Consider the following 24,378-nt stretch of genomic DNA (forward strand, 5'->3'; position numbering starts at 1 on the left):
ATTCAAATAACCACGTAAGTAAGAAATCGGCAAAAAAAAAAAGAGGTGCAACACGAGGACTTCCCAGGAGGTCACCCATCCTAGTACTACTCTCGCCCAAGCACGCTTAACTGCGGAGTTCTGATGGGATCCGGTGCATTAGTGCTGGTATGATCGCACCTGACAAGTATTACGCAAAATATTAGTATATGCGGTTGTAAGGAAAAATATTAGCCATAAAATTTGAATTTTTGTCTATCTCGTGAAAAAATTTGAGTTCAATCCGAGATAGTTTGAAAATTTGACAAAAGTACCCCTGTTAAAAAATTGAGACAGTTAAATTTGAGAAAAACAACTGAGACGACTTTTTTTAAGAAAGAAAATTCAAATAACCACGTAAGTAAGAAATCGGCAAAAAAAAAAAGAGGTGCAACACGAGGACTTCCCAGGAGGTCACCCATCCTAGTACTACTCTCGCCCAAGCACGCTTAACTGCGGAGTTCTGATGGGATCCGGTGCATTAGTGCTGGTATGATCGCACCTGACAAGTATTACGCAAAATATTAGTATATGCGGTTGTAAGGAAAAATATTAGCCATAAAATTTGAATTTTTGTCTATCTCGTGAAAAAAATTGAGTTCAATCCGAGATAGTTTGAAAATTTGACAAAAGTACCCCTGTTAAAAAATTGAGACAGTTAAATTTGAGAAAAACAACTGAGACGACTTTTTTTAAGAAAAAAAATTCAAATAACCACGTAAGTAAGAAATCGGCAAAAGAAAAAAGAGGTGCAACACGAGGACTTCCCTGGAGGTCACCCATCCTAGTACTACTCTCGCCCAAGCACGCTTAACTGCGGAGTTCTGATGGGATCCGGTGCATTAGTGCTGGTATGATCGCACCTGACAAGTATTACGCAAAATATTAGTATATGCGGTTGTAAGGAAAAATATTAGCCATAAAATTTGAATTTTTGTCTATCTCGTGAAAAAATTTGAGTTCAATCCGAGATAGTTTGAAAATTTGACAAAAGTACCCCTGTTAAAAAATTGAGACAGTTAAATTTGAGAAAAACAACTGAGGCGACTTTTTTTAAGAAAAAAAATTCAAATAACCACGTAAGTAAGAAATCGGCAAAAAAAAAAAGAGGTGCAACACGAGGACTTCCCAGGAGGTCACCCATCCTAGTACTACTCTCGCCCAAGCACGCTTAACTGCGGAGTTCTGATGGGATCCGGTGCATTAGTGCTGGTATGATCGCACCTGACAAGTATTACGCAAAATATTAGTATATGCGGTTGTAAGGAAAAATATTAGCCATAAAATTTGAATTTTTGTCTATCTCGTGAAAAAATTTGAGTTCAATCCGAGATAGTTTGAAAATTTGACAAAAGTACCCCTGTTAAAAAATTCAGACAGTTAAATTTGAGAAAAACAACTGAGACGACTTTTTTTAAGAAAAAAAATTCAAATAACCACGTAAGTAAGAAATCGGCAAAAAAAAAAAGAGGTGCAACACGAGGACTTCCCAGGAGGTCACCCATCCTAGTACTACTCTCGCCCAAGCACGCTTAACTACGGAGTTCTGATGGGATCCGGTGCATTAGTGCTGGTATGATCGCACCTGACAAGTATTACGCAAAATATTAGTATATGCGGTTGTAAGGAAAAATATTAGCCATAAAATTTGAATTTTTGTCTATCTCGTGAAAAAATTTGAGTTCAATCCGAGATAGTTTGAAAATTTGACAAAAGTACCCCTGTTAAAAAATTGAGACAGTTAAATTTGAGAAAAACAACTGAGACGACTTTTTTTAAGAAAAAAAATTCAAATAACCACGTAAGTAAGAAATCGGAAAAAAAAAAAAGAGGTGCAACACGAGGACTTCCCAGGAGGTCACCCATCCTAGTACTACTCTCGCCCAAGCACGCTTAACTGCGGAGTTCTGATGGGATCCGGTGCATTAGTGCTGGTATGATCGCACCTGACAAGTATTACGCAAAATATTAGTATATGCGGTTGTAAGGAAAAATATTAGCCATAAAATTTGAATTTTTGTCTATCTCGTGAAAAAAATTGAGTTCAATCCGAGATAGTTTGAAAATTTGACAAAAGTACCCCTGTTAAAAAATTGAGACAGTTAAATTTGAGAAAAACAACTGAGACGACTTTTTTTAAGAAAAAAAATTCAAATAACCACGTAAGTAAGAAATCGGCAAAAAAAAAAAAGAGGTGCAACACGAGGACTTCCCAGGAGGTCACCCATCCTAGTACTACTCTCGCCCAAGCACGCTTAACTGCGGAGTTCTGATGGGATCCGGTGCATTAGTGCTGGTATGATCGCACCTGACAAGTATTACGCAAAATATTAGTATATGCGGTTGTAAGGAAAAATATTAGCCATAAAATTTGAATTTTTGTCTATCTCGTGAAAAAATTTGAGTTCAATCCGAGATAGTTTGAAAATTTGACAAAAGTACCCCTGTTAAAAAATTGAGACAGTTAAATTTGAGAAAAACAACTGAGACGACTTTTTTTAAGAAAAAAAATTCAAATAACCACGTAAGTAAGAAATCGGCAAAAAAAAAAAAGAGGTGCAACACGAGGACTTCCCAGGAGGTCACCCATCCTAGTACTACTCTCGCCCAAGCACGCTTAACTGCGGAGTTCTGATGGGATCCGGTGCATTAGTGCTGGTATGATCGCACCTGACAAGTATTACGCAAAATATTAGTATATGCGGTTGTAAGGAAAAATATTAGCCATAAAATTTGAATTTTTGTCTATCTCGTGAAAAAAATTGAGTTCAATCCGAGATAGTTTGAAAATTTGACAAAAGTACCCCTGTTAAAAAATTGAGACAGTTAAATTTGAGAAAAACAACTGAGACGACTTTTTTTAAGAAAAAAAATTCAAATAACCACGTAAGTAAGAAATCGGCAAAAAAAAAAAGAGGTGCAACACGAGGACTTCCCAGGAGGTCACCCATCCTAGTACTACTCTCGCCCAAGCACGCTTAACTGCGGAGTTCTGATGGGATCCGGTGCATTAGTGCTGGTATGATCGCACCTGACAAGTATTACGCAAAATATGAGTATATGCGGTTGTAAGGAAAAATATTAGCCATAAAATTTGAATTTTTGTCTATCTCGTGAAAAAATTTGAGTTCAATCCGAGATAGTTTGAAAATTTGACAAAAGTACCCCTGTTAAAAAATTGAGACAGTTAAATTTGAGAAAAACAACTGAGACGACTTTTTTTAAGAAAAAAAATTCAAATAACCACGTAAGTAAGAAATCGGCAAAAAAAAAAAGAGGTGCAACACGAGGACTTCCCAGGAGGTCACCCATCCTAGTACTACTCTCGCCCAAGCACGCTTAACTGCGGAGTTCTGATGGGATCCGGTGCATTAGTGCTGGTATGATCGCACCTGACAAGTATTACGCAAAATATTAGTATATGCGGTTGTAAGGAAAAATATTAGCCATAAAATTTGAATTTTTGTCTATCTCGTGAAAAAATTTGAGTTCAATCCGAGATAGTTTGAAAATTTGACAAAAGTACCCCTGTTAAAAAATTGAGACAGTTAAATTTGAGAAAAACAACTGAGACGACTTTTTTTAAGAAAAAAAATTCAAATAACCACGTAAGTAAGAAATCGGCAAAAAAAAAAAGAGGTGCAACACGAGGACTTCCCAGGAGGTCACCCATCCTAGTACTACTCTCGCCCAAGCACGCTTAACTGCGGAGTTCTGATGGGATCCGGTGCATTAGTGCTGGTATGATCGCACCTGACAAGTATTACGCAAAATATGAGTATATGCGGTTGTAAGGAAAAATATTAGCCATAAAATTTGAATTTTTGTCTATCTCGTGAAAAAATTTGAGTTCAATCCGAGATAGTTTGAAAATTTGACAAAAGTACCCCTGTTAAAAAATTGAGACAGTTAAATTTGAGAAAAACAACTGAGACGACTTTTTTTAAGAAAAAAAATTCAAATAACCACGTAAGTAAGAAATCGGCAAAAAAAAAAAGAGGTGCAACACGAGGACTTCCCAGGAGGTCACCCATCCTAGTACTACTCTCGCCCAAGCACGCTTAACTGCGGAGTTCTGATGGGATCCGGTGCATTAGTGCTGGTATGATCGCACCTGACAAGTATTACGCAAAATATTAGTATATGCGGTTGTAAGGAAAAATATTAGCCATAAAATTTGAATTTTTGTCTATCTCGTGAAAAAATTTGAGTTCAATCCGAGATAGTTTGAAAATTTGACAAAAGTACCCCTGTTAAAAAATTGAGACAGTTAAATTTGAGAAAAACAACTGAGACGACTTTTTTTAAGAAAAAAAATTCAAATAACCACGTAAGTAAGAAATCGGCAAAAAAAAAAAGAGGTGCAACACGAGGACTTCCCAGGAGGTCACCCATCCTAGTACTACTCTCGCCCAAGCACGCTTAACTGCGGAGTTCTGATGGGATCCGGTGCATTAGTGCTGGTATGATCGCACCTGACAAGTATTACGCAAAATATTAGTATATGCGGTTGTAAGGAAAAATATTAGCCATAAAATTTGAATTTTTGTCTATCTCGTGAAAAAAATTGAGTTCAATCCGAGATAGTTTGAAAATTTGACAAAAGTACCCCTGTTAAAAAATTGAGACAGTTAAATTTGAGAAAAACAACTGAGACGACTTTTTTTAAGAAAAAAAATTCAAATAACCACGTAAGTAAGAAATCGGCAAAAAAAAAAAGAGGTGCAACACGAGGACTTCCCAGGAGGTCACCCATCCTAGTACTACTCTCGCCCAAGCACGCTTAACTGCGGAGTTCTGATGGGATCCGGTGCATTAGTGCTGGTATGATCGCACCTGACAAGTATTACGCAAAATATTAGTATATGCGGTTGTAAGGAAAAATATTAGCCATAAAATTTGAATTTTTGTCTATCTCGTGAAAAAATTTGAGTTCAATCCGAGATAGTTTGAAAATTTGACAAAAGTACCCCTGTTAAAAAATTGAGACAGTTAAATTTGAGAAAAACAACTGAGACGACTTTTTTTAAGAAAAAAAATTCAAATAACCACGTAAGTAAGAAATCGGCAAAAAAAAAAAGAGGTGCAACACGAGGACTTCCCAGGAGGTCACCCATCCTAGTACTACTCTCGCCCAAGCACGCTTAACTGCGGAGTTCTGATGGGATCCGGTGCATTAGTGCTGGTATGATCGCACCTGACAAGTATTACGCAAAATATTAGTATATGCGGTTGTAAGGAAAAATATTAGCCATAAAATTTGAATTTTTGTCTATCTCGTGAAAAAATTTGAGTTCAATCCGAGATAGTTTGAAAATTTGACAAAAGTACCCCTGTTAAAAAATTGAGACAGTTAAATTTGAGAAAAACAACTGAGACGACTTTTTTTAAGAAAAAAAATTCAAATAACCACGTAAGTAAGAAATCGGCAAAAAAAAAAAGAGGTGCAACACGAGGACTTCCCAGGAGGTCACCCATCCTAGTACTACTCTCGCCCAAGCACGCTTAACTGCGGAGTTCTGATGGGATCCGGTGCATTAGTGCTGGTATGATCGCACCTGACAAGTATTACGCAAAATATTAGTATATGCGGTTGTAAGGAAAAATATTAGCCATAAAATTTGAATTTTTGTCTATCTCGTGAAAAAATTTGAGTTCAATCCGAGATAGTTTGAAAATTTGACAAAAGTACCCCTGTTAAAAAATTGAGACAGTTAAATTTGAGAAAAACAACTGAGACGACTTTTTTTAAGAAAAAAAATTCAAATAACCACGTAAGTAAGAAATCGGCAAAAAAAAAAAGAGGTGCAACACGAGGACTTCCCAGGAGGTCACCCATCCTAGTACTACTCTCGCCCAAGCACGCTTAACTGCGGAGTTCTGATGGGATCCGGTGCATTAGTGCTGGTATGATCGCACCTGACAAGTATTACGCAAAATATTAGTATATGCGGTTGTAAGGAAAAATATTAGCCATAAAATTTGAATTTTTGTCTATCTCGTGAAAAAATTTGAGTTCAATCCGAGATAGTTTGAAAATTTGACAAAAGTACCCCTGTTAAAAAATTGAGACAGTTAAATTTGAGAAAAACAACTGAGACGACTTTTTTTAAGAAAAAAAATTCAAATAACCACGTAAGTAAGAAATCGGCAAAAAAAAAAAGAGGTGCAACACGAGGACTTCCCAGGAGGTCACCCATCCTAGTACTACTCTCGCCCAAGCACGCTTAACTGCGGAGTTCTGATGGGATCCGGTGCATTAGTGCTGGTATGATCGCACCTGACAAGTATTACGCAAAATATTAGTATATGCGGTTGTAAGGAAAAATATTAGCCATAAAATTTGAATTTTTGTCTATCTCGTGAAAAAATTTGAGTTCAATCCGAGATAGTTTGAAAATTTGACAAAAGTACCCCTGTTAAAAAATTGAGACAGTTAAATTTGAGAAAAACAACTGAGACGACTTTTTTTAAGAAAAAAAATTCAAATAACCACGTAAGTAAGAAATCGGCAAAAAAAAAAAGAGGTGCAACACGAGGACTTCCCAGGAGGTCACCCATCCTAGTACTACTCTCGCCCAAGCACGCTTAACTGCGGAGTTCTGATGGGATCCGGTGCATTAGTGCTGGTATGATCGCACCTGACAAGTATTACGCAAAATATTAGTATATGCGGTTGTAAGGAAAAATATTAGCCATAAAATTTGAATTTTTGTCTATCTCGTGAAAAAATTTGAGTTCAATCCGAGATAGTTTGAAAATTTGACAAAAGTACCCCTGTTAAAAAATTGAGACAGTTAAATTTGAGAAAAACAACTGAGACGACTTTTTTTAAGAAAAAAAATTCAAATAACCACGTAAGTAAGAAATCGGCAAAAAAAAAAAGAGGTGCAACACGAGGACTTCCCAGGAGGTCACCCATCCTAGTACTACTCTCGCCCAAGCACGCTTAACTGCGGAGTTCTGATGGGATCCGGTGCATTAGTGCTGGTATGATCGCACCTGACAAGTATTACGCAAAATATTAGTATATGCGGTTGTAAGGAAAAATATTAGCCATAAAATTTGAATTTTTGTCTATCTCGTGAAAAAATTTGAGTTCAATCCGAGATAGTTTGAAAATTTGACAAAAGTACCCCTGTTAAAAAATTGAGACAGTTAAATTTGAGAAAAACAACTGAGACGACTTTTTTTAAGAAAAAAAATTCAAATAACCACGTAAGTAAGAAATCGGCAAAAAAAAAAAGAGGTGCAACACGAGGACTTCCCAGGAGGTCACCCATCCTAGTACTACTCTCGCCCAAGCACGCTTAACTGCGGAGTTCTGATGGGATCCGGTGCATTAGTGCTGGTATGATCGCACCTGACAAGTATTACGCAAAATATTAGTATATGCGGTTGTAAGGAAAAATATTAGCCATAAAATTTGAATTTTTGTCTATCTCGTGAAAAAATTTGAGTTCAATCCGAGATAGTTTGAAAATTTGACAAAAGTACCCCTGTTAAAAAATTGAGACAGTTAAATTTGAGAAAAACAACTGAGACGACTTTTTTTAAGAAAAAAAATTCAAATAACCACGTAAGTAAGAAATCGGCAAAAAAAAAAAGAGGTGCAACACGAGGACTTCCCAGGAGGTCACCCATCCTAGTACTACTCTCGCCCAAGCACGCTTAACTGCGGAGTTCTGATGGGATCCGGTGCATTAGTGCTGGTATGATCGCACCTGACAAGTATTACGCAAAATATTAGTATATGCGGTTGTAAGGAAAAATATTAGCCATAAAATTTGAATTTTTGTCTATCTCGTGAAAAAATTTGAGTTCAATCCGAGATAGTTTGAAAATTTGACAAAAGTACCCCTGTTAAAAAATTGAGACAGTTAAATTTGAGAAAAACAACTGAGACGACTTTTTTTAAGAAAAAAAATTCAAATAACCACGTAAGTAAGAAATCGGCAAAAAAAAAAAGAGGTGCAACACGAGGACTTCCCAGGAGGTCACCCATCCTAGTACTACTCTCGCCCAAGCACGCTTAACTGCGGAGTTCTGATGGGATCCGGTGCATTAGTGCTGGTATGATCGCACCTGACAAGTATTACGCAAAATATTAGTATATGCGGTTGTAAGGAAAAATATTAGCCATAAAATTTGAATTTTTGTCTATCTCGTGAAAAAATTTGAGTTCAATCCGAGATAGTTTGAAAATTTGACAAAAGTACCCCTGTTAAAAAATTGAGACAGTTAAATTTGAGAAAAACAACTGAGACGACTTTTTTTAAGAAAAAAAATTCAAATAACCACGTAAGTAAGAAATCGGCAAAAAAAAAAAGAGGTGCAACACGAGGACTTCCCAGGAGGTCACCCATCCTAGTACTACTCTCGCCCAAGCACGCTTAACTGCGGAGTTCTGATGGGATCCGGTGCATTAGTGCTGGTATGATCGCACCTGACAAGTATTACGCAAAATATTAGTATATGCGGTTGTAAGGAAAAATATTAGCCATAAAATTTGAATTTTTGTCTATCTCGTGAAAAAATTTGAGTTCAATCCGAGATAGTTTGAAAATTTGACAAAAGTACCCCTGTTAAAAAATTGAGACAGTTAAATTTGAGAAAAACAACTGAGACGACTTTTTTTAAGAAAAAAAATTCAAATAACCACGTAAGTAAGAAATCGGCAAAAAAAAAAAGAGGTGCAACACGAGGACTTCCCAGGAGGTCACCCATCCTAGTACTACTCTCGCCCAAGCACGCTTAACTGCGGAGTTCTGATGGGATCCGGTGCATTAGTGCTGGTATGATCGCACCTGACAAGTATTACGCAAAATATTAGTATATGCGGTTGTAAGGAAAAATATTAGCCATAAAATTTGAATTTTTGTCTATCTCGTGAAAAAATTTGAGTTCAATCCGAGATAGTTTGAAAATTTGACAAAAGTACCCCTGTTAAAAAATTGAGACAGTTAAATTTGAGAAAAACAACTCAGACGACTTTTTTTAAGAAAAAAAATTCAAATAACCACGTAAGTAAGAAATCGGCAAAAAAAAAAAGAGGTGCAACACGAGGACTTCCCAGGAGGTCACCCATCCTAGTACTACTCTCGCCCAAGCACGCTTAACTGCGGAGTTCTGATGGGATCCGGTGCATTAGTGCTGGTATGATCGCACCTGACAAGTATTACGCAAAATATTAGTATATGCGGTTGTAAGGAAAAATATTAGCCATAAAATTTGAATTTTTGTCTATCTCGTGAAAAAATTTGAGTTCAATCCGAGATAGTTTGAAAATTTGACAAAAGTACCCCTGTTAAAAAATTGAGACAGTTAAATTTGAGAAAAACAACTGAGACGACTTTTTTTAAGAAAAAAAATTCAAATAACCACGTAAGTAAGAAATCGGCAAAAAAAAAAAGAGGTGCAACACGAGGACTTCCCAGGAGGTCACCCATCCTAGTACTACTCTCGCCCAAGCACGCTTAACTGCGGAGTTCTGATGGGATCCGGTGCATTAGTGCTGGTATGATCGCACCTGACAAGTATTACGCAAAATATTAGTATATGCGGTTGTAAGGAAAAATATTAGCCATAAAATTTGAATTTTTGTCTATCTCGTGAAAAAATTTGAGTTCAATCCGAGATAGTTTGAAAATTTGACAAAAGTACCCCTGTTAAAAAATTGAGACAGTTAAATTTGAGAAAAACAACTGAGACGACTTTTTTTAAGAAAAAAAATTCAAATAACCACGTAAGTAAGAAATCGGCAAAAAAAAAAAAGAGGTGCAACACGAGGACTTCCCAGGAGGTCACCCATCCTAGTACTACTCTCGCCCAAGCACGCTTAACTGCGGAGTTCTGATGGGATCCGGTGCATTAGTGCTGGTATGATCGCACCTGACAAGTATTACGCAAAATATTAGTATATGCGGTTGTAAGGAAAAATATTAGCCATAAAATTTGAATTTTTGTCTATCTCGTGAAAAAATTTGAGTTCAATCCGAGATAGTTTGAAAATTTGACAAAAGTACCCCTGTTAAAAAATTGAGACAGTTAAATTTGAGAAAAACAACTGAGACGACTTTTTTTAAGAAAAAAAATTCAAATAACCACGTAAGTAAGAAATCGGCAAAAAAAAAAAGAGGTGCAACACGAGGACTTCCCAGGAGGTCACCCATCCTAGTACTACTCTCGCCCAAGCACGCTTAACTGCGGAGTTCTGATGGGATCCGGTGCATTAGTGCTGGTATGATCGCACCTGACAAGTATTACGCAAAATATTAGTATATGCGGTTGTAAGGAAAAATATTAGCCATAAAATTTGAATTTTTGTCTATCTCGTGAAAAAATTTGAGTTCAATCCGAGATAGTTTGAAAATTTGACAAAAGTACCCCTGTTAAAAAATTGAGACAGTTAAATTTGAGAAAAACAACTGAGACGACTTTTTTTAAGAAAAAAAATTCAAATAACCACGTAAGTAAGAAATCGGCAAAAAAAAAAAGAGGTGCAACACGAGGACTTCCCAGGAGGTCACCCATCCTAGTACTACTCTCGCCCAAGCACGCTTAACTGCGGAGTTCTGATGGGATCCGGTGCATTAGTGCTGGTATGATCGCACCTGACAAGTATTACGCAAAATATTAGTATATGCGGTTGTAAGGAAAAATATTAGCCATAAAATTTGAATTTTTGTCTATCTCGTGAAAAAATTTGAGTTCAATCCGAGATAGTTTGAAAATTTGACAAAAGTACCCCTGTTAAAAAATTGAGACAGTTAAATTTGAGAAAAACAACTGAGACGACTTTTTTTAAGAAAAAAAATTCAAATAACCACGTAAGTAAGAAATCGGCAAAAAAAAAAAGAGGTGCAACACGAGGACTTCCCAGGAGGTCACCCATCCTAGTACTACTCTCGCCCAAGCACGCTTAACTGCGGAGTTCTGATGGGATCCGGTGCATTAGTGCTGGTATGATCGCACCTGACAAGTATTACGCAAAATATTAGTATATGCAGTTGTAAGGAAAAATATTAGCCATAAAATTTGAATTTTTGTCTATCTCGTGAAAAAATTTGAGTTCAATCCGAGATAGTTTGAAAATTTGACAAAAGTACCCCTGTTAAAAAATTGAGACAGTTAAATTTGAGAAAAACAACTGAGACGACTTTTTTTAAGAAAAAAAATTCAAATAACCACGTAAGTAAGAAATCGGCAAAAAAAAAAAGAGGTGCAACACGAGGACTTCCCAGGAGGTCACCCATCCTAGTACTACTCTCGCCCAAGCACGCTTAACTGCGGAGTTCTGATGGGATCCGGTGCATTAGTGCTGGTATGATCGCACCTGACAAGTATTACGCAAAATATTAGTATATGCGGTTGTAAGGAAAAATATTAGCCATAAAATTTGAATTTTTGTCTATCTCGTGAAAAAATTTGAGTTCAATCCGAGATAGTTTGAAAATTTGACAAAAGTACCCCTGTTAAAAAATTGAGACAGTTAAATTTGAGAAAAACAACTGAGACGACTTTTTTTAAGAAAAAAAATTCAAATAACCACGTAAGTAAGAAATCGGCAAAAAAAAAAAGAGGTGCAACACGAGGACTTCCCAGGAGGTCACCCATCCTAGTACTACTCTCGCCCAAGCACGCTTAACTGCGGAGTTCTGATGGGATCCGGTGCATTAGTGCTGGTATGATCGCACCTGACAAGTATTACGCAAAATATTAGTATATGCGGTTGTAAGGAAAAATATTAGCCATAAAATTTGAATTTTTGTCTATCTCGTGAAAAAAATTGAGTTCAATCCGAGATAGTTTGAAAATTTGACAAAAGTACCCCTGTTAAAAAATTGAGACAGTTAAATTTGAGAAAAACAACTGAGACGACTTTTTTTAAGAAAAAAAATTCAAATAACCACGTAAGTAAGAAATCGGCAAAAAAAAAAAGAGGTGCAACACGAGGACTTCCCAGGAGGTCACCCATCCTAGTACTACTCTCGCCCAAGCACGCTTAACTGCGGAGTTCTGATGGGATCCGGTGCATTAGTGCTGGTATGATCACACCTGACAAGTATTACGCAAAATATTAGTATATGCGGTTGTAAGGAAAAATATTAGCCATAAAATTTGAATTTTTGTCTATCTCGTGAAAAAATTTGAGTTCAATCCGAGATAGTTTGAAAATTTGACAAATGTACCCCTGTTAAAAAATTGAGACAGTTAAATTTGAGAAAAACAACTGAGACGACTTTTTTTAAGAAAAAAAATTCAAATAACCACGTAAGTAAGAAATCGGCAAAAAAAAAAAGAGGTGCAACACGAGGACTTCCCAGGAGGTCACCCATCCTAGTACTACTCTCGCCCAGGCACGCTTAACTGCGGAGTTCTGATGGGATCCGGTGCATTAGTGCTGGTATGATCGCACCTGACAAGTATTACGCAAAATATTAGTATATGCGGTTGTAAGGAAAAATATTAGCCATAAAATTTGAATTTTTGTCTATCTCGTGAAAAAAATTGAGTTCAATCCGAGATAGTTTGAAAATTTGACAAAAGTACCCCTGTTAAAAAATTGAGACAGTTAAATTTGAGAAAAACAACTGAGACGACTTTTTTTAAGAAAAAAAATTCAAATAACCACGTAAGTAAGAAATCGGCAAAAAAAAAAAGAGGTGCAACACGAGGACTTCCCAGGAGGTCACCCATCCTAGTACTACTCTCGCCCAAGCACGCTTAACTGCGGAGTTCTGATGGGATCCGGTGCATTAGTGCTGGTATGATCGCACCTGACAAGTATTACGCAAAATATTAGTATATGCGGTTGTAAGGAAAAATATTAGCCATAAAATTTGAATTTTTGTCTATCTCGTGAAAAAATTTGAGTTCAATCCGAGATAGTTTGAAAATTTGACAAAAGTACCCCTGTTAAAAAATTGAGACAGTTAAATTTGAGAAAAACAACTGAGACGACTTTTTTTAAGAAAAAAAATTCAAATAACCACGTAAGTAAGAAATCGGCAAAAAAAAAAAGAGGTGCAACACGAGGACTTCCCAGGAGGTCACCCATCCTAGTACTACTCTCGCCCAAGCACGCTTAACTGCGGAGTTCTGATGGGATCCGGTGCATTAGTGCTGGTATGATCGCACCTGACAAGTATTACGCAAAATATTAGTATATGCGGTTGTAAGGAAAAATATTAGCCATAAAATTTGAATTTTTGTCTATCTCGTGAAAAAAATTGAGTTCAATCCGAGATAGTTTGAAAATTTGACAAAAGTACCCCTGTTAAAAAATTGAGACAGTTAAATTTGAGAAAAACAACTGAGACGACTTTTTTTAAGAAAAAAAATTCAAATAACCACGTAAGTAAGAAATCGGCAAAAAAAAAAAGAGGTGCAACACGAGGACTTCCCAGGAGGTCACCCATCCTAGTACTACTCTCGCCCAAGCACGCTTAACTGCGGAGTTCTGATGGGATCCGGTGCATTAGTGCTGGTATGATCGCACCTGACAAGTATTACGCAAAATATTAGTATATGCGGTTGTAAGGAAAAATATTAGCCATAAAATTTGAATTTTTGTCTATCTCGTGAAAAAATTTGAGTTCAATCCGAGATAGTTTGAAAATTTGACAAATGTACCCCTGTTAAAAAATTGAGACAGTTAAATTTGAGAAAAACAACTGAGACGACTTTTTTTAAGAAAAAAAATTCAAATAACCACGTAAGTAAGAAATCGGCAAAAAAAAAAAAGAGGTGCAACACGAGGACTTCCCAGGAGGTCACCCATCCTAGTACTACTCTCGCCCAGGCACGCTTAACTGCGGAGTTCTGATGGGATCCGATGCATTAGTGCTGGTATGATCGCACCTGACAAGTATTACGCAAAATATTAGTATATGCGGTTGTAAGGAAAAATATTAGCCATAAAATTTGAATTTTTGTCTATCTCGTGAAAAAAATTGAGTTCAATCCGAGATAGTTTGAAAATTTGACAAAAGTACCCCTGTTAAAAAATTGAGACAGTTAAATTTGAGAAAAACAACTGAGACGACTTTTTTTAAGAAAAAAAATTCAAATAACCACGTAAGTAAGAAATCGGCAAAAAAAAAAAGAGGTGCAACACGAGGACTTCCCAGGAGGTCACCCATCCTAGTACTACTCTCGCCCAAGCACGCTTAACTGCGGAGTTCTGATGGGATCCGGTGCATTAGTGCTGGTATGATCGCACCTGACAAGTATTACGCAAAATATTAGTATATGCGGTTGTAAGGAAAAATATTAGCCATAAAATTTGAATTTTTGTCTATCTCGTGAAAAAATTTGAGTTCAATCCGAGATAGTTTGAAAATTTGACAAATGTACCCCTGTTAAAAAATTGAGACAGTTAAATTTGAGAAAAACAACTGAGACGACTTTTTTTAAGAAAAAAAATTCAAATAACCACGTAAGTAAGAAATCGGCAAAAAAAAAAAGAGGTGCAACACGAGGACTTCCCAGGAGGTCACCCATCCTAGTACTACTCTCGCCCAAGCACGCTTAACTGCGGAGTTCTGATGGGATCCGGTGCATTAGTGCTGGTATGATCGCACCTGACAAGTATTACGCAAAATATTAGTATATGCGGTTGTAAGGAAAAATATTAGCCATAAAATTTGAATTTTTGTCTATCTCGTGAAAAAATTTGAGTTCAATCCGAGATAGTTTGAAAATTTGACAAAAGTACCCCTGTTAAAAAATTGAGACAGTTAAATTTGAGAAAAACAACTGAGACGACTTTTTTTAAGAAAAAAAATTCAAATAACCACGTAAGTAAGAAATCGGCAAAAAAAAAAAGAGGTGCAACACGAGGACTTCCCAGGAGGTCACCCATCCTAGTACTACTCTCGCCCAAGCACGCTTAACTGCGGAGTTCTGATGGGATCCGGTGCATTAGTGCTGGTATGATCGCACCTGACAAGTATTACGCAAAATATTAGTATATGCGGTTGTAAGGAAAAATATTAGCCATAAAATTTGAATTTTTGTCTATCTCGTGAAAAAATTTGAGTTCAATCCGAGATAGTTTGAAAATTTGACAAATGTACCCCTGTTAAAAAATTGAGACAGTTAAATTTGAGAAAAACAACTGAGACGACTTTTTTTAAGAAAAAAAATTCAAATAACCACGTAAGTAAGAAATCGGCAAAAAAAAAAAGAGGTGCAACACGAGGACTTCCCAGGAGGTCACCCATCCTAGTACTACTCTCGCCCAGGCACGCTTAACTGCGGAGTTCTGATGGGATCCGGTGCATTAGTGCTGGTATGATCGCACCTGACAAGTATTACGCAAAATATTAGTATATGCGGTTGTAAGGAAAAATATTAGCCATAAAATTTGAATTTTTGTCTATCTCGTGAAAAAATTTGAGTTCAATCCGAGATAGTTTGAAAATTTGACAAAAGTACCCCTGTTAAAAAATTGAGACAGTTAAATTTGAGAAAAACAACTGAGACGACTTTTTTTAAGAAAAAAAATTCAAATAACCACGTAAGTAAGAAATCGGCAAAAAAAAAAAGAGGTGCAACACGAGGACTTCCCAGGAGGTCACCCATCCTAGTACTACTCTCGCCCAAGCACGCTTAACTGCGGAGTTCTGATGGGATCCGGTGCATTAGTGCTGGTATGATCGCACCTGACAAGTATTACGCAAAATATTAGTATATGCGGTTGTAAGGAAAAATATTAGCCATAAAATTTGAATTTTTGTCTATCTCGTGAAAAAATTTGAGTTCAATCCGAGATAGTTTGAAAATTTGACAAATGTACCCCTGTTAAAAAATTGAGACAGTTAAATTTGAGAAAAACAATTGAGACGACTTTTTTTAAGAAAAAAAATTCAAATAACCACGTAAGTAAGAAATCGGCAAAAAAAAAAAGAGGTGCAACACGAGGACTTCCCAGGAGGTCACCCATCCTAGTACTACTCTCGCCCAGGCACGCTTAACTGCGGAGTTCTGATGGGATCCGATGCATTAGTGCTGGTATGATCGCACCTGACAAGTATTACGCAAAATATTAGTATATGCGGTTGTAAGGAAAAATATTAGCCATAAAATTTGAATTTTTGTCTATCTCGTGAAAAAATTTGAGTTCAATCCGAGATAGTTTGAAAATTTGACAAAAGTACCCCTGTTAAAAAATTGAGACAGTTAAATTTGAGAAAAACAACTGAGACGACTTTTTTTAAGAAAAAAAATTCAAATAACCACGTAAGTAAGAAATCGGCAAAAAAAAAAAGAGGTGCAACACGAGGACTTCCCAGGAGGTCACCCATCCTAGTACTACTCTCGCCCAAGCACGCTTAACTGCGGAGTTCTGATGGGATCCGGTGCATTAGTGCTGGTATGATCGCACCTGACAAGTATTACGCAAAATATTAGTATATGCGGTTGTAAGGAAAAATATTAGCCATAAAATTTGAATTTTTGTCTATCTCGTGAAAAAATTTGAGTTCAATCCGAGATAGTTTGAAAATTTGACAAATGTACCCCTGTTAAAAAATTGAGACAGTTAAATTTGAGAAAAACAACTGAGACGACTTTTTTTAAGAAAAAAAATTCAAATAACCACGTAAGTAAGAAATCGGCAAAAAAAAAAAGAGGTGCAACACGAGGACTTCCCAGGAGGTCACCCATCCTAGTACTACTCTCGCCCAAGCACGCTTAACTGCGGAGTTCTGATGGGATCCGGTGCATTAGTGCTGGTATGATCGCACCTGACAAGTATTACGCAAAATATTAGTATATGCGGTTGTAAGGAAAAATATTAGCCATAAAATTTGAATTTTTGTCTATCTCGTGAAAAAAATTGAGTTCAATCCGAGATAGTTTGAAAATTTGACAAAAGTACCCCTGTTAAAAAATTGAGACAGTTAAATTTGAGAAAAACAACTGAGACGACTTTTTTTAAGAAAAAAAATTCAAATAACCACGTAAGTAAGAAATCGGCAAAAAAAAAAAGAGGTGCAACACGAGGACTTCCCAGGAGGTCACCCATCCTAGTACTACTCTCGCCCAAGCACGCTTAACTGCGGAGTTCTGATGGGATCCGGTGCATTAGTGCTGGTATGATCGCACCTGACAAGTATTACGCAAAATATTAGTATATGCGGTTGTAAGGAAAAATATTAGCCATAAAATTTGAATTTTTGTCTATCTCGTGAAAAAATTTGAGTTCAATCCGAGATAGTTTGAAAATTTGACAAATGTACCCCTGTTAAAAAATTGAGACAGTTAAATTTGAGAAAAACAATTGAGACGACTTTTTTTAAGAAAAAAAATTCAAATAACCACGTAAGTAAGAAATCGGCAAAAAAAAAAAGAGGTGCAACACGAGGACTTCCCAGGAGGTCACCCATCCTAGTACTACTCTCGCCCAGGCACGCTTAACTGCGGAGTTCTGATGGGATCCGGTGCATTAGTGCTGGTATGATCGCACCTGACAAGTATTACGCAAAATATTAGTATATGCGGTTGTAAGGAAAAATATTAGCCATAAAATTTGAATTTTTGTCTATCTCGTGAAAAAATTTGAGTTCAATCCGAGATAGTTTGAAAATTTGACAAAAGTACCCCTGTTAAAAAATTGAGACAGTTAAATTTGAGAAAAACAACTGAGACGACTTTTTTTAAGAAAAAAAATTCAAATAACCACGTAAGTAAGAAATCGGCAAAAAAAAAAAAGAGGTGCAACACGAGGACTTCCCAGGAGGTCACCCATCCTAGTACTACTCTCGCCCAAGCACGCTTAACTGCGGAGTTCTGATGGGATCCGGTGCATTAGTGCTGGTATGATCGCACCTAACAAGTATTACGCAAAATATTAGTATATGCGGTTGTAAGGAAAAATATTAGCCATAAAATTTGAATTTTTGTCTATCTCGTGAAAAAATTTGAGTTCAATCCGAGATAGTTTGAAAATTTGACAAAAGTACCCCTGTTAAAAAATTGAGACAGTTAAATTTGAGAAAAACAATTGAGACGACTTTTTTTAAGAAAAAAAATTCAAATAACCACGTAAGTAAGAAATCGGCAAAAAAAAAAGAGGTGCAACACGAGGACTTCCCAGGAGGTCACCCATCCTAGTACTACTCTCGCCCAAGCACGCTTAACTGCGGAGTTCTGATGGGATCCGGTGCATTAGTGCTGGTATGATCGCACCTGACAAGTATTACGCAAAATATTAGTATATGCGGTTGTAAGGAAAAATATTAGCCATAAAATTTGAATTTTTGTCTATCTCGTGAAAAAATTTGAGTTCAATCCGAGATAGTTTGAAAATTTGACAAAAGTACCCCTGTTAAAAAATTGAGACAGTTAAATTTGAGAAAAACAATTGAGACGACTTTTTTTAAGAAAAAAAATTCAAATAACCACGTAAGTAAGAAATCGGCAAAAAAAAAAAGAGGTGCAACACGAGGACTTCCCAGGAGGTCACCCATCCTAGTACTACTCTCGCCCAGGCACGCTTAACTGCGGAGTTCTGATGGGATCCGGTGCATTAGTGCTGGTATGATCGCACCTGACAAGTATTACGCAAAATATTAGTATATGCGGTTGTAAGGAAAAATATTAGCCATAAAATTTGAATTTTTGTCTATCTCGTGAAAAAATTTGAGTTCAATCCGAGATAGTTTGAAAATTTGACAAATGTACCCCTGTTAAAAAATTGAGACAGTTAAATTTGAGAAAAACAATTGAGACGACTTTTTTTAAGAAAAAAAATTCAAATAACCACGTAAGTAAGAAATCGGCAAAAAAAAAAAGAGGTGCAACACGAGGACTTCCCAGGAGGTCACCCATCCTAGTACTACTCTCGCCCAGGCACGCTTAACTGCGGAGTTCTGATGGGATCCGGTGCATTAGTGCTGGTATGATCGCACCTGACAAGTATTACGCAAAATATTAGTATATGCGGTTGTAAGGAAAAATATTAGCCATAAAATTTGAATTTTTGTCTATCTCGTGAAAAAATTTGAGTTCAATCCGAGATAGTTTGAAAATTTGACAAAAGTACCCCTGTTAAAAAATTGAGACAGTTAAATTTGAGAAAAACAATTGAGACGACTTTTTTTAAGAAAAAAAATTCAAATAACCACGTAAGTAAGAAATCGGCAAAAAAAAAAAGAGGTGCAACACGAGGACTTCCCAGGAGGTCACCCATCCTAGTACTACTCTCGCCCAAGCACGCTTAACTGCGGAGTTCTGATGGGATCCGGTGCATTAGTGCTGGTATGATCGCACCTGACAAGTATTACGCAAAATATTAGTATATGCGGTTGTAAGGAAAAATATTAGCCATAAAATTTGAATTTTTGTCTATCTCGTGAAAAAATTTGAGTTCAATCCGAGATAGTTTGAAAATTTGACAAAAGTACCCCTGTTAAAAAATTGAGACAGTTAAATTTGAGAAAAACAATTGAGACGACTTTTTTTAAGAAAAAAAATTCAAATAACCACGTAAGTAAGAAATCGGCAAAAAAAAAAAGAGGTGCAACACGAGGACTTCCCAGGAGGTCACCCATCCTAGTACTACTCTCGCCCAAGCACGCTTAACTGCGGAGTTCTGATGGGATCCGGTGCATTAGTGCTGGTATGATCGCACCTGACAAGTATTACGCAAAATATTAGTATATGCGGTTGTAAGGAAAAATATTAGCCATAAAATTTGAATTTTTGTCTATCTCGTGAAAAAATTTGAGTTCAATCCGAGATAGTTTGAAAATTTGACAAAAGTACCCCTGTTAAAAAATTGAGACAGTTAAATTTGAGAAAAACAATTGAGACGACTTTTTTTAAGAAAAAAAATTCAAATAACCACGTAAGTAAGAAATCGGCAAAAAAAAAAAGAGGTGCAACACGAGGACTTCCCAGGAGGTCACCCATCCTAGTACTACTCTCGCCCAGGCACGCTTAACTGCGGAGTTCTGATGGGATCCGGTGCATTAGTGCTGGTATGATCGCACCTGACAAGTATTACGCAAAATATTAGTATATGCGGTTGTAAGGAAAAATATTAGCCATAAAATTTGAATTTTTGTCTATCTCGTGAAAAAATTTGAGTTCAATCCGAGATAGTTTGAAAATTTGACAAATGTACCCCTGTTAAAAAATTGAGACAGTTAAATTTGAGAAAAACAACTGAGACGACTTTTTTTAAGAAAAAAAATTCAAATAACCACGTAAGTAAGAAATCGGCAAAAAAAAAAAGAGGTGCAACACGAGGACTTCCCAGGAGGTCACCCATCCTAGTACTACTCTCGCCCAGGCACGCTTAACTGCGGAGTTCTGATGGGATCCGGTGCATTAGTGCTGGTATGATCGCACCTGACAAGTATTACGCAAAATATTAGTATATGCGGTTGTAAGGAAAAATATTAGCCATAAAATTTGAATTTTTGTCTATCTCGTGAAAAAATTTGAGTTCAATCCGAGATAGTTTGAAAATTTGACAAAAGTACCCCTGTTAAAAAATTGAGACAGTTAAATTTGAGAAAAACAATTGAGACGACTTTTTTTAAGAAAAAAAATTCAAATAACCACGTAAGTAAGAAATCGGCAAAAAAAAAAAGAGGTGCAACACGAGGACTTCCCAGGAGGTCACCCATCCTAGTACTACTCTCGCCCAGGCACGCTTAACTGCGGAGTTCTGATGGGATCCGGTGCATTAGTGCTGGTATGATCGCACCTGACAAGTATTACGCAAAATATTAGTATATGCGGTTGTAAGGAAAAATATTAGCCATAAAATTTGAATTTTTGTCTATCTCGTGAAAAAATTTGAGTTCAATCCGAGATAGTTTGAAAATTTGACAAATGTACCCCTGTTAAAAAATTGAGACAGTTAAATTTGAGAAAAACAACTGAGACGACTTTTTTTAAGAAAAAAAATTCAAATAACCACGTAAGTAAGAAATCGGCAAAAAAAAAAAGAGGTGCAACACGAGGACTTCCCAGGAGGTCACCCATCCTAGTACTACTCTCGCCCAGGCACGCTTAACTGCGGAGTTCTGATGGGATCCGGTGCATTAGTGCTGGTATGATCGCACCTGACAAGTATTACGCAAAATATTAGTATATGCGGTTGTAAGGAAAAATATTAGCCATAAAATTTGAATTTTTGTCTATCTCGTGAAAAAATTTGAGTTCAATCCGAGATAGTTTGAAAATTTGACAAATGTACCCCTGTTAAAAAATTGAGACAGTTAAATTTGAGAAAAACAACTGAGACGACTTTTTTTAAGAAAAAAAATTCAAATAACCACGTAAGTAAGAAATCGGCAAAAAAAAAAAGAGGTGCAACACGAGGACTTCCCAGGAGGTCACCCATCCTAGTACTACTCTCGCCCAGGCACGCTTAACTGCGGAGTTCTGATGGGATCCGGTGCATTAGTGCTGGTATGATCGCACCTGACAAGTATTACGCAAAATATTAGTATATGCGGTTGTAAGGAAAAATATTAGCCATAAAATTTGAATTTTTGTCTATCTCGTGAAAAAATTTGAGTTCAATCCGAGATAGTTTGAAAATTTGACAAAAGTACCCCTGTTAAAAAATTGAGACAGTTAAATTTGAGAAAAACAACTGAGACGACTTTTTTTAAGAAAAAAAATTCAAATAACCACGTAAGTAAGAAATCGGCAAAAAAAAAAAGAGGTGCAACACGAGGACTTCCCAGGAGGTCACCCATCCTAGTACTACTCTCGCCCAAGCACGCTTAACTGCGGAGTTCTGATGGGATCCGGTGCATTAGTGCTGGTATGATCGCACCTGACAAGTATTACGCAAAATATTAGTATATGCGGTTGTAAGGAAAAATATTAGCCATAAAATTTGAATTTTTGTCTATCTCGTGAAAAAATTTGAGTTCAATCCGAGATAGTTTGAAAATTTGACAAAAGTACCCCTGTTAAAAAATTGAGACAGTTAAATTTGAGAAAAACAACTGAGACGACTTTTTTTAAGAAAAAAAATTCAAATAACCACGTAAGTAAGAAATCGGCAAAAAAAAAAAGAGGTGCAACACGAGGACTTCCCAGGAGGTCACCCATCCTAGTACTACTCTCGCCCAGGCACGCTTAACTGCGGAGTTCTGATGGGATCCGGTGCATTAGTGCTGGTATGATCGCACCTGACAAGTATTACGCAAAATATTAGTATATGCGGTTGTAAGGAAAAATATTAGCCATAAAATTTGAATTTTTGTCTATCTCGTGAAAAAAATTGAGTTCAATCCGAGATAGTTTGAAAATTTGACAAAAGTACCCCTGTTAAAAAATTGAGACAGTTAAATTTGAGAAAAACAACTGAGACGACTTTTTTTAAGAAAAAAAATTCAAATAACCACGTAAGTAAGAAATCGGCAAAAAAAAAAAGAGGTGCAACACGAGGACTTCCCAGGAGGTCACCCATCCTAGTACTACTCTCGCCCAAGCACGCTTAACTGCGGAGTTCTGATGGGATCCGGTGCATTAGTGCTGGTATGATCGCACCTGACAAGTATTACGCAAAATATTAGTATATGCGGTTGTAAGGAAAAATATTAGCCATAAAATTTGAATTTTTGTCTATCTCGTGAAAAAATTTGAGTTCAATCCGAGATAGTTTGAAAATTTGACAAAAGTACCCCTGTTAAAAAATTGAGACAGTTAAATTTGAGAAAAACAACTGAGACGACTTTTTTTAAGAAAAAAAATTCAAATAACCACGTAAGTAAGAAATCGGCAAAAAAAAAAAGAGGTGCAACACGAGGACTTCCCAGGAGGTCACCCATCCTAGTACTACTCTCGCCCAAGCACGCTTAACTGCGGAGTTCTGATGGGATCCGGTGCATTAGTGCTGGTATGATCGCACCTGACAAGTATTACGCAAAATATTAGTATATGCGGTTGTAAGGAAAAATATTAGCCATAAAATTTGAATTTTTGTCTATCTCGTGAAAAAATTTGAGTTCAATCCGAGATAGTTTGAAAATTTGACAAAAGTACCCCTGTTAAAAAATTGAGACAGTTAAATTTGAGAAAAACAACTGAGACGACTTTTTTTAAGAAAAAAAATTCAAATAACCACGTAAGTAAGAAATCGGCAAAAAAAAAAAGAGGTGCAACACGAGGACTTCCCAGGAGGTCACCCATCCTAGTACTACTCTCGCCCAAGCACGCTTAACTGCGGAGTTCTGATGGGATCCGGTGCATTAGTGCTGGTATGATCGCACCTGACAAGTATTACGCAAAATATTAGTATATGCGGTTGTAAGGAAAAATATTAGCCATAAAATTTGAATTTTTGTCTATCTCGTGAAAAAATTTGAGTTCAATCCGAGATAGTTTGAAAATTTGACAAAAGTACCCCTGTTAAAAAATTGAGACAGTTAAATTTGAGAAAAACAACTGAGACGACTTTTTTTAAGAAAAAAAATTCAAATAACCACGTAAGTAAGAAATCGGCAAAAAAAAAAAGAGGTGCAACACGAGGACTTCCCAGGAGGTCACCCATCCTAGTACTACTCTCGCCCAAGCACGCTTAACTGCGGAGTTCTGATGGGATCCGGTGCATTAGTGCTGGTATGATCGCACCTGACAAGTATTACGCAAAATATTAGTATATGCGGTTGTAAGGAAAAATATTAGCCATAAAATTTGAATTTTTGTCTATCTCGTGAAAAAATTTGAGTTCAATCCGAGATAGTTTGAAAATTTGACAAAAGTACCCCTGTTAAAAAATTGAGACAGTTAAATTTGAGAAAAACAACTGAGACGACTTTTTTTAAGAAAAAAAATTCAAATAACCACGTAAGTAAGAAATCGGCAAAAAAAAAAAGAGGTGCAACACGAGGACTTCCCAGGAGGTCACCCATCCTAGTACTACTCTCGCCCAAGCACGCTTAACTGCGGAGTTCTGATGGGATCCGGTGCATTAGTGCTGGTATGATCGCACCTGACAAGTATTACGCAAAATATTAGTATATGCGGTTGTAAGGAAAAATATTAGCCATAAAATTTGAATTTTTGTCTATCTCGTGAAAAAAATTGAGTTCAATCCGAGATAGTTTGAAAATTTGACAAAAGTACCCCTGTTAAAAAATTGAGACAGTTAAATTTGAGAAAAACAACTGAGACGACTTTTTTTAAGAAAAAAAATTCAAATAACCACGTAAGTAAGAAATCGGCAAAAAAAAAAAGAGGTGCAACACGAGGACTTCCCAGGAGGTCACCCATCCTAGTACTACTCTCGCCCAAGCACGCTTAACTGCGGAGTTCTGATGGGATCCGGTGCATTAGTGCTGGTATGATCGCACCTGACAAGTATTACGCAAAATATTAGTA

At 36.6% G+C, this 24,378-nt stretch overlaps 68 non-coding genes across 68 annotated transcripts; all 68 read right to left on the minus strand.

Annotated features, from left to right (window-relative positions):
* Positions 1 to 42: 42 nt before the first annotated feature.
* Positions 43 to 161, minus strand: LOC145951242 (5S ribosomal RNA). Its single transcript, XR_014429039.1, has one exon. It is a non-coding gene; the product is annotated as a 5S ribosomal RNA (ribosomal RNA).
* A 242-nt stretch (positions 162 to 403) lies between these two features.
* On the minus strand, positions 404 to 522 carry LOC145951243 (5S ribosomal RNA). Its single transcript, XR_014429040.1, has one exon. It is a non-coding gene; the product is annotated as a 5S ribosomal RNA (ribosomal RNA).
* Positions 523 to 764: 242 nt separating this feature from the next.
* On the minus strand, positions 765 to 883 carry LOC145951394 (5S ribosomal RNA). The gene has a single exon (XR_014429192.1). It is a non-coding gene; the product is annotated as a 5S ribosomal RNA (ribosomal RNA).
* A 242-nt stretch (positions 884 to 1,125) lies between these two features.
* Positions 1,126 to 1,244, minus strand: LOC145951244 (5S ribosomal RNA). Its single transcript, XR_014429041.1, has one exon. It is a non-coding gene; the product is annotated as a 5S ribosomal RNA (ribosomal RNA).
* A 242-nt stretch (positions 1,245 to 1,486) lies between these two features.
* LOC145951351 (5S ribosomal RNA) lies at positions 1,487 to 1,605 on the minus strand. The gene has a single exon (XR_014429149.1). It is a non-coding gene; the product is annotated as a 5S ribosomal RNA (ribosomal RNA).
* Positions 1,606 to 1,847: 242 nt separating this feature from the next.
* Positions 1,848 to 1,966, minus strand: LOC145951245 (5S ribosomal RNA). Its single transcript, XR_014429042.1, has one exon. It is a non-coding gene; the product is annotated as a 5S ribosomal RNA (ribosomal RNA).
* Positions 1,967 to 2,209: 243 nt separating this feature from the next.
* LOC145951246 (5S ribosomal RNA) lies at positions 2,210 to 2,328 on the minus strand. Its single transcript, XR_014429043.1, has one exon. It is a non-coding gene; the product is annotated as a 5S ribosomal RNA (ribosomal RNA).
* A 243-nt stretch (positions 2,329 to 2,571) lies between these two features.
* Positions 2,572 to 2,690, minus strand: LOC145951247 (5S ribosomal RNA). Its single transcript, XR_014429044.1, has one exon. It is a non-coding gene; the product is annotated as a 5S ribosomal RNA (ribosomal RNA).
* Positions 2,691 to 2,932: 242 nt separating this feature from the next.
* LOC145951248 (5S ribosomal RNA) lies at positions 2,933 to 3,051 on the minus strand. Its single transcript, XR_014429045.1, has one exon. It is a non-coding gene; the product is annotated as a 5S ribosomal RNA (ribosomal RNA).
* A 242-nt stretch (positions 3,052 to 3,293) lies between these two features.
* On the minus strand, positions 3,294 to 3,412 carry LOC145951249 (5S ribosomal RNA). The gene has a single exon (XR_014429046.1). It is a non-coding gene; the product is annotated as a 5S ribosomal RNA (ribosomal RNA).
* Positions 3,413 to 3,654: 242 nt separating this feature from the next.
* Positions 3,655 to 3,773, minus strand: LOC145951250 (5S ribosomal RNA). Its single transcript, XR_014429047.1, has one exon. It is a non-coding gene; the product is annotated as a 5S ribosomal RNA (ribosomal RNA).
* A 242-nt stretch (positions 3,774 to 4,015) lies between these two features.
* On the minus strand, positions 4,016 to 4,134 carry LOC145951251 (5S ribosomal RNA). Its single transcript, XR_014429048.1, has one exon. It is a non-coding gene; the product is annotated as a 5S ribosomal RNA (ribosomal RNA).
* Positions 4,135 to 4,376: 242 nt separating this feature from the next.
* On the minus strand, positions 4,377 to 4,495 carry LOC145951253 (5S ribosomal RNA). Its single transcript, XR_014429050.1, has one exon. It is a non-coding gene; the product is annotated as a 5S ribosomal RNA (ribosomal RNA).
* A 242-nt stretch (positions 4,496 to 4,737) lies between these two features.
* On the minus strand, positions 4,738 to 4,856 carry LOC145951254 (5S ribosomal RNA). The gene has a single exon (XR_014429051.1). It is a non-coding gene; the product is annotated as a 5S ribosomal RNA (ribosomal RNA).
* Positions 4,857 to 5,098: 242 nt separating this feature from the next.
* Positions 5,099 to 5,217, minus strand: LOC145951255 (5S ribosomal RNA). The gene has a single exon (XR_014429052.1). It is a non-coding gene; the product is annotated as a 5S ribosomal RNA (ribosomal RNA).
* A 242-nt stretch (positions 5,218 to 5,459) lies between these two features.
* Positions 5,460 to 5,578, minus strand: LOC145951256 (5S ribosomal RNA). Its single transcript, XR_014429053.1, has one exon. It is a non-coding gene; the product is annotated as a 5S ribosomal RNA (ribosomal RNA).
* Positions 5,579 to 5,820: 242 nt separating this feature from the next.
* Positions 5,821 to 5,939, minus strand: LOC145951257 (5S ribosomal RNA). The gene has a single exon (XR_014429054.1). It is a non-coding gene; the product is annotated as a 5S ribosomal RNA (ribosomal RNA).
* Positions 5,940 to 6,181: 242 nt separating this feature from the next.
* Positions 6,182 to 6,300, minus strand: LOC145951258 (5S ribosomal RNA). The gene has a single exon (XR_014429055.1). It is a non-coding gene; the product is annotated as a 5S ribosomal RNA (ribosomal RNA).
* A 242-nt stretch (positions 6,301 to 6,542) lies between these two features.
* Positions 6,543 to 6,661, minus strand: LOC145951259 (5S ribosomal RNA). The gene has a single exon (XR_014429056.1). It is a non-coding gene; the product is annotated as a 5S ribosomal RNA (ribosomal RNA).
* A 242-nt stretch (positions 6,662 to 6,903) lies between these two features.
* On the minus strand, positions 6,904 to 7,022 carry LOC145951260 (5S ribosomal RNA). The gene has a single exon (XR_014429057.1). It is a non-coding gene; the product is annotated as a 5S ribosomal RNA (ribosomal RNA).
* A 242-nt stretch (positions 7,023 to 7,264) lies between these two features.
* Positions 7,265 to 7,383, minus strand: LOC145951261 (5S ribosomal RNA). The gene has a single exon (XR_014429058.1). It is a non-coding gene; the product is annotated as a 5S ribosomal RNA (ribosomal RNA).
* A 242-nt stretch (positions 7,384 to 7,625) lies between these two features.
* Positions 7,626 to 7,744, minus strand: LOC145951262 (5S ribosomal RNA). The gene has a single exon (XR_014429059.1). It is a non-coding gene; the product is annotated as a 5S ribosomal RNA (ribosomal RNA).
* Positions 7,745 to 7,986: 242 nt separating this feature from the next.
* Positions 7,987 to 8,105, minus strand: LOC145951264 (5S ribosomal RNA). The gene has a single exon (XR_014429061.1). It is a non-coding gene; the product is annotated as a 5S ribosomal RNA (ribosomal RNA).
* Positions 8,106 to 8,347: 242 nt separating this feature from the next.
* Positions 8,348 to 8,466, minus strand: LOC145951265 (5S ribosomal RNA). Its single transcript, XR_014429062.1, has one exon. It is a non-coding gene; the product is annotated as a 5S ribosomal RNA (ribosomal RNA).
* Positions 8,467 to 8,708: 242 nt separating this feature from the next.
* On the minus strand, positions 8,709 to 8,827 carry LOC145951266 (5S ribosomal RNA). The gene has a single exon (XR_014429063.1). It is a non-coding gene; the product is annotated as a 5S ribosomal RNA (ribosomal RNA).
* A 242-nt stretch (positions 8,828 to 9,069) lies between these two features.
* Positions 9,070 to 9,188, minus strand: LOC145951267 (5S ribosomal RNA). Its single transcript, XR_014429064.1, has one exon. It is a non-coding gene; the product is annotated as a 5S ribosomal RNA (ribosomal RNA).
* Positions 9,189 to 9,430: 242 nt separating this feature from the next.
* Positions 9,431 to 9,549, minus strand: LOC145951268 (5S ribosomal RNA). The gene has a single exon (XR_014429065.1). It is a non-coding gene; the product is annotated as a 5S ribosomal RNA (ribosomal RNA).
* A 243-nt stretch (positions 9,550 to 9,792) lies between these two features.
* On the minus strand, positions 9,793 to 9,911 carry LOC145951270 (5S ribosomal RNA). The gene has a single exon (XR_014429067.1). It is a non-coding gene; the product is annotated as a 5S ribosomal RNA (ribosomal RNA).
* Positions 9,912 to 10,153: 242 nt separating this feature from the next.
* On the minus strand, positions 10,154 to 10,272 carry LOC145951271 (5S ribosomal RNA). Its single transcript, XR_014429068.1, has one exon. It is a non-coding gene; the product is annotated as a 5S ribosomal RNA (ribosomal RNA).
* A 242-nt stretch (positions 10,273 to 10,514) lies between these two features.
* LOC145951272 (5S ribosomal RNA) lies at positions 10,515 to 10,633 on the minus strand. Its single transcript, XR_014429069.1, has one exon. It is a non-coding gene; the product is annotated as a 5S ribosomal RNA (ribosomal RNA).
* A 242-nt stretch (positions 10,634 to 10,875) lies between these two features.
* On the minus strand, positions 10,876 to 10,994 carry LOC145951273 (5S ribosomal RNA). The gene has a single exon (XR_014429070.1). It is a non-coding gene; the product is annotated as a 5S ribosomal RNA (ribosomal RNA).
* Positions 10,995 to 11,236: 242 nt separating this feature from the next.
* On the minus strand, positions 11,237 to 11,355 carry LOC145951274 (5S ribosomal RNA). Its single transcript, XR_014429071.1, has one exon. It is a non-coding gene; the product is annotated as a 5S ribosomal RNA (ribosomal RNA).
* Positions 11,356 to 11,597: 242 nt separating this feature from the next.
* LOC145951276 (5S ribosomal RNA) lies at positions 11,598 to 11,716 on the minus strand. Its single transcript, XR_014429073.1, has one exon. It is a non-coding gene; the product is annotated as a 5S ribosomal RNA (ribosomal RNA).
* A 242-nt stretch (positions 11,717 to 11,958) lies between these two features.
* On the minus strand, positions 11,959 to 12,077 carry LOC145951371 (5S ribosomal RNA). Its single transcript, XR_014429169.1, has one exon. It is a non-coding gene; the product is annotated as a 5S ribosomal RNA (ribosomal RNA).
* A 242-nt stretch (positions 12,078 to 12,319) lies between these two features.
* Positions 12,320 to 12,438, minus strand: LOC145951355 (5S ribosomal RNA). The gene has a single exon (XR_014429153.1). It is a non-coding gene; the product is annotated as a 5S ribosomal RNA (ribosomal RNA).
* A 242-nt stretch (positions 12,439 to 12,680) lies between these two features.
* LOC145951277 (5S ribosomal RNA) lies at positions 12,681 to 12,799 on the minus strand. The gene has a single exon (XR_014429074.1). It is a non-coding gene; the product is annotated as a 5S ribosomal RNA (ribosomal RNA).
* A 242-nt stretch (positions 12,800 to 13,041) lies between these two features.
* Positions 13,042 to 13,160, minus strand: LOC145951278 (5S ribosomal RNA). Its single transcript, XR_014429075.1, has one exon. It is a non-coding gene; the product is annotated as a 5S ribosomal RNA (ribosomal RNA).
* A 242-nt stretch (positions 13,161 to 13,402) lies between these two features.
* Positions 13,403 to 13,521, minus strand: LOC145951279 (5S ribosomal RNA). Its single transcript, XR_014429076.1, has one exon. It is a non-coding gene; the product is annotated as a 5S ribosomal RNA (ribosomal RNA).
* Positions 13,522 to 13,764: 243 nt separating this feature from the next.
* On the minus strand, positions 13,765 to 13,883 carry LOC145951418 (5S ribosomal RNA). The gene has a single exon (XR_014429216.1). It is a non-coding gene; the product is annotated as a 5S ribosomal RNA (ribosomal RNA).
* Positions 13,884 to 14,125: 242 nt separating this feature from the next.
* Positions 14,126 to 14,244, minus strand: LOC145951280 (5S ribosomal RNA). The gene has a single exon (XR_014429077.1). It is a non-coding gene; the product is annotated as a 5S ribosomal RNA (ribosomal RNA).
* Positions 14,245 to 14,486: 242 nt separating this feature from the next.
* On the minus strand, positions 14,487 to 14,605 carry LOC145951281 (5S ribosomal RNA). Its single transcript, XR_014429078.1, has one exon. It is a non-coding gene; the product is annotated as a 5S ribosomal RNA (ribosomal RNA).
* A 242-nt stretch (positions 14,606 to 14,847) lies between these two features.
* Positions 14,848 to 14,966, minus strand: LOC145951282 (5S ribosomal RNA). The gene has a single exon (XR_014429079.1). It is a non-coding gene; the product is annotated as a 5S ribosomal RNA (ribosomal RNA).
* A 242-nt stretch (positions 14,967 to 15,208) lies between these two features.
* On the minus strand, positions 15,209 to 15,327 carry LOC145951356 (5S ribosomal RNA). The gene has a single exon (XR_014429154.1). It is a non-coding gene; the product is annotated as a 5S ribosomal RNA (ribosomal RNA).
* A 242-nt stretch (positions 15,328 to 15,569) lies between these two features.
* On the minus strand, positions 15,570 to 15,688 carry LOC145951283 (5S ribosomal RNA). The gene has a single exon (XR_014429080.1). It is a non-coding gene; the product is annotated as a 5S ribosomal RNA (ribosomal RNA).
* Positions 15,689 to 15,930: 242 nt separating this feature from the next.
* Positions 15,931 to 16,049, minus strand: LOC145951419 (5S ribosomal RNA). The gene has a single exon (XR_014429217.1). It is a non-coding gene; the product is annotated as a 5S ribosomal RNA (ribosomal RNA).
* A 242-nt stretch (positions 16,050 to 16,291) lies between these two features.
* LOC145951284 (5S ribosomal RNA) lies at positions 16,292 to 16,410 on the minus strand. Its single transcript, XR_014429081.1, has one exon. It is a non-coding gene; the product is annotated as a 5S ribosomal RNA (ribosomal RNA).
* Positions 16,411 to 16,652: 242 nt separating this feature from the next.
* Positions 16,653 to 16,771, minus strand: LOC145951285 (5S ribosomal RNA). Its single transcript, XR_014429082.1, has one exon. It is a non-coding gene; the product is annotated as a 5S ribosomal RNA (ribosomal RNA).
* Positions 16,772 to 17,013: 242 nt separating this feature from the next.
* Positions 17,014 to 17,132, minus strand: LOC145951287 (5S ribosomal RNA). Its single transcript, XR_014429084.1, has one exon. It is a non-coding gene; the product is annotated as a 5S ribosomal RNA (ribosomal RNA).
* Positions 17,133 to 17,374: 242 nt separating this feature from the next.
* LOC145951357 (5S ribosomal RNA) lies at positions 17,375 to 17,493 on the minus strand. Its single transcript, XR_014429155.1, has one exon. It is a non-coding gene; the product is annotated as a 5S ribosomal RNA (ribosomal RNA).
* A 243-nt stretch (positions 17,494 to 17,736) lies between these two features.
* On the minus strand, positions 17,737 to 17,855 carry LOC145951288 (5S ribosomal RNA). The gene has a single exon (XR_014429085.1). It is a non-coding gene; the product is annotated as a 5S ribosomal RNA (ribosomal RNA).
* Positions 17,856 to 18,096: 241 nt separating this feature from the next.
* Positions 18,097 to 18,215, minus strand: LOC145951289 (5S ribosomal RNA). Its single transcript, XR_014429086.1, has one exon. It is a non-coding gene; the product is annotated as a 5S ribosomal RNA (ribosomal RNA).
* A 242-nt stretch (positions 18,216 to 18,457) lies between these two features.
* LOC145951358 (5S ribosomal RNA) lies at positions 18,458 to 18,576 on the minus strand. The gene has a single exon (XR_014429156.1). It is a non-coding gene; the product is annotated as a 5S ribosomal RNA (ribosomal RNA).
* A 242-nt stretch (positions 18,577 to 18,818) lies between these two features.
* LOC145951359 (5S ribosomal RNA) lies at positions 18,819 to 18,937 on the minus strand. Its single transcript, XR_014429157.1, has one exon. It is a non-coding gene; the product is annotated as a 5S ribosomal RNA (ribosomal RNA).
* Positions 18,938 to 19,179: 242 nt separating this feature from the next.
* Positions 19,180 to 19,298, minus strand: LOC145951290 (5S ribosomal RNA). The gene has a single exon (XR_014429087.1). It is a non-coding gene; the product is annotated as a 5S ribosomal RNA (ribosomal RNA).
* Positions 19,299 to 19,540: 242 nt separating this feature from the next.
* LOC145951291 (5S ribosomal RNA) lies at positions 19,541 to 19,659 on the minus strand. The gene has a single exon (XR_014429088.1). It is a non-coding gene; the product is annotated as a 5S ribosomal RNA (ribosomal RNA).
* Positions 19,660 to 19,901: 242 nt separating this feature from the next.
* Positions 19,902 to 20,020, minus strand: LOC145951360 (5S ribosomal RNA). Its single transcript, XR_014429158.1, has one exon. It is a non-coding gene; the product is annotated as a 5S ribosomal RNA (ribosomal RNA).
* A 242-nt stretch (positions 20,021 to 20,262) lies between these two features.
* Positions 20,263 to 20,381, minus strand: LOC145951361 (5S ribosomal RNA). Its single transcript, XR_014429159.1, has one exon. It is a non-coding gene; the product is annotated as a 5S ribosomal RNA (ribosomal RNA).
* A 242-nt stretch (positions 20,382 to 20,623) lies between these two features.
* LOC145951362 (5S ribosomal RNA) lies at positions 20,624 to 20,742 on the minus strand. Its single transcript, XR_014429160.1, has one exon. It is a non-coding gene; the product is annotated as a 5S ribosomal RNA (ribosomal RNA).
* A 242-nt stretch (positions 20,743 to 20,984) lies between these two features.
* LOC145951363 (5S ribosomal RNA) lies at positions 20,985 to 21,103 on the minus strand. Its single transcript, XR_014429161.1, has one exon. It is a non-coding gene; the product is annotated as a 5S ribosomal RNA (ribosomal RNA).
* Positions 21,104 to 21,345: 242 nt separating this feature from the next.
* Positions 21,346 to 21,464, minus strand: LOC145951365 (5S ribosomal RNA). The gene has a single exon (XR_014429163.1). It is a non-coding gene; the product is annotated as a 5S ribosomal RNA (ribosomal RNA).
* A 242-nt stretch (positions 21,465 to 21,706) lies between these two features.
* On the minus strand, positions 21,707 to 21,825 carry LOC145951292 (5S ribosomal RNA). Its single transcript, XR_014429089.1, has one exon. It is a non-coding gene; the product is annotated as a 5S ribosomal RNA (ribosomal RNA).
* Positions 21,826 to 22,067: 242 nt separating this feature from the next.
* LOC145951366 (5S ribosomal RNA) lies at positions 22,068 to 22,186 on the minus strand. Its single transcript, XR_014429164.1, has one exon. It is a non-coding gene; the product is annotated as a 5S ribosomal RNA (ribosomal RNA).
* Positions 22,187 to 22,428: 242 nt separating this feature from the next.
* On the minus strand, positions 22,429 to 22,547 carry LOC145951293 (5S ribosomal RNA). The gene has a single exon (XR_014429090.1). It is a non-coding gene; the product is annotated as a 5S ribosomal RNA (ribosomal RNA).
* A 242-nt stretch (positions 22,548 to 22,789) lies between these two features.
* LOC145951294 (5S ribosomal RNA) lies at positions 22,790 to 22,908 on the minus strand. Its single transcript, XR_014429091.1, has one exon. It is a non-coding gene; the product is annotated as a 5S ribosomal RNA (ribosomal RNA).
* Positions 22,909 to 23,150: 242 nt separating this feature from the next.
* Positions 23,151 to 23,269, minus strand: LOC145951295 (5S ribosomal RNA). Its single transcript, XR_014429092.1, has one exon. It is a non-coding gene; the product is annotated as a 5S ribosomal RNA (ribosomal RNA).
* Positions 23,270 to 23,511: 242 nt separating this feature from the next.
* Positions 23,512 to 23,630, minus strand: LOC145951296 (5S ribosomal RNA). Its single transcript, XR_014429093.1, has one exon. It is a non-coding gene; the product is annotated as a 5S ribosomal RNA (ribosomal RNA).
* A 242-nt stretch (positions 23,631 to 23,872) lies between these two features.
* On the minus strand, positions 23,873 to 23,991 carry LOC145951298 (5S ribosomal RNA). Its single transcript, XR_014429095.1, has one exon. It is a non-coding gene; the product is annotated as a 5S ribosomal RNA (ribosomal RNA).
* Positions 23,992 to 24,233: 242 nt separating this feature from the next.
* Positions 24,234 to 24,352, minus strand: LOC145951299 (5S ribosomal RNA). The gene has a single exon (XR_014429096.1). It is a non-coding gene; the product is annotated as a 5S ribosomal RNA (ribosomal RNA).
* Between the last annotated feature and the right edge of the window lie 26 nt (positions 24,353 to 24,378).

The sequence above is a fragment of the Cajanus cajan genome, chromosome 8 (assembly GCF_000230855.2).
Source record: "Cajanus cajan strain Asha chromosome 8, NIPB_CcT2T_4, whole genome shotgun sequence".
NCBI classification, from domain to species: domain Eukaryota; kingdom Viridiplantae; phylum Streptophyta; class Magnoliopsida; order Fabales; family Fabaceae; genus Cajanus; species Cajanus cajan.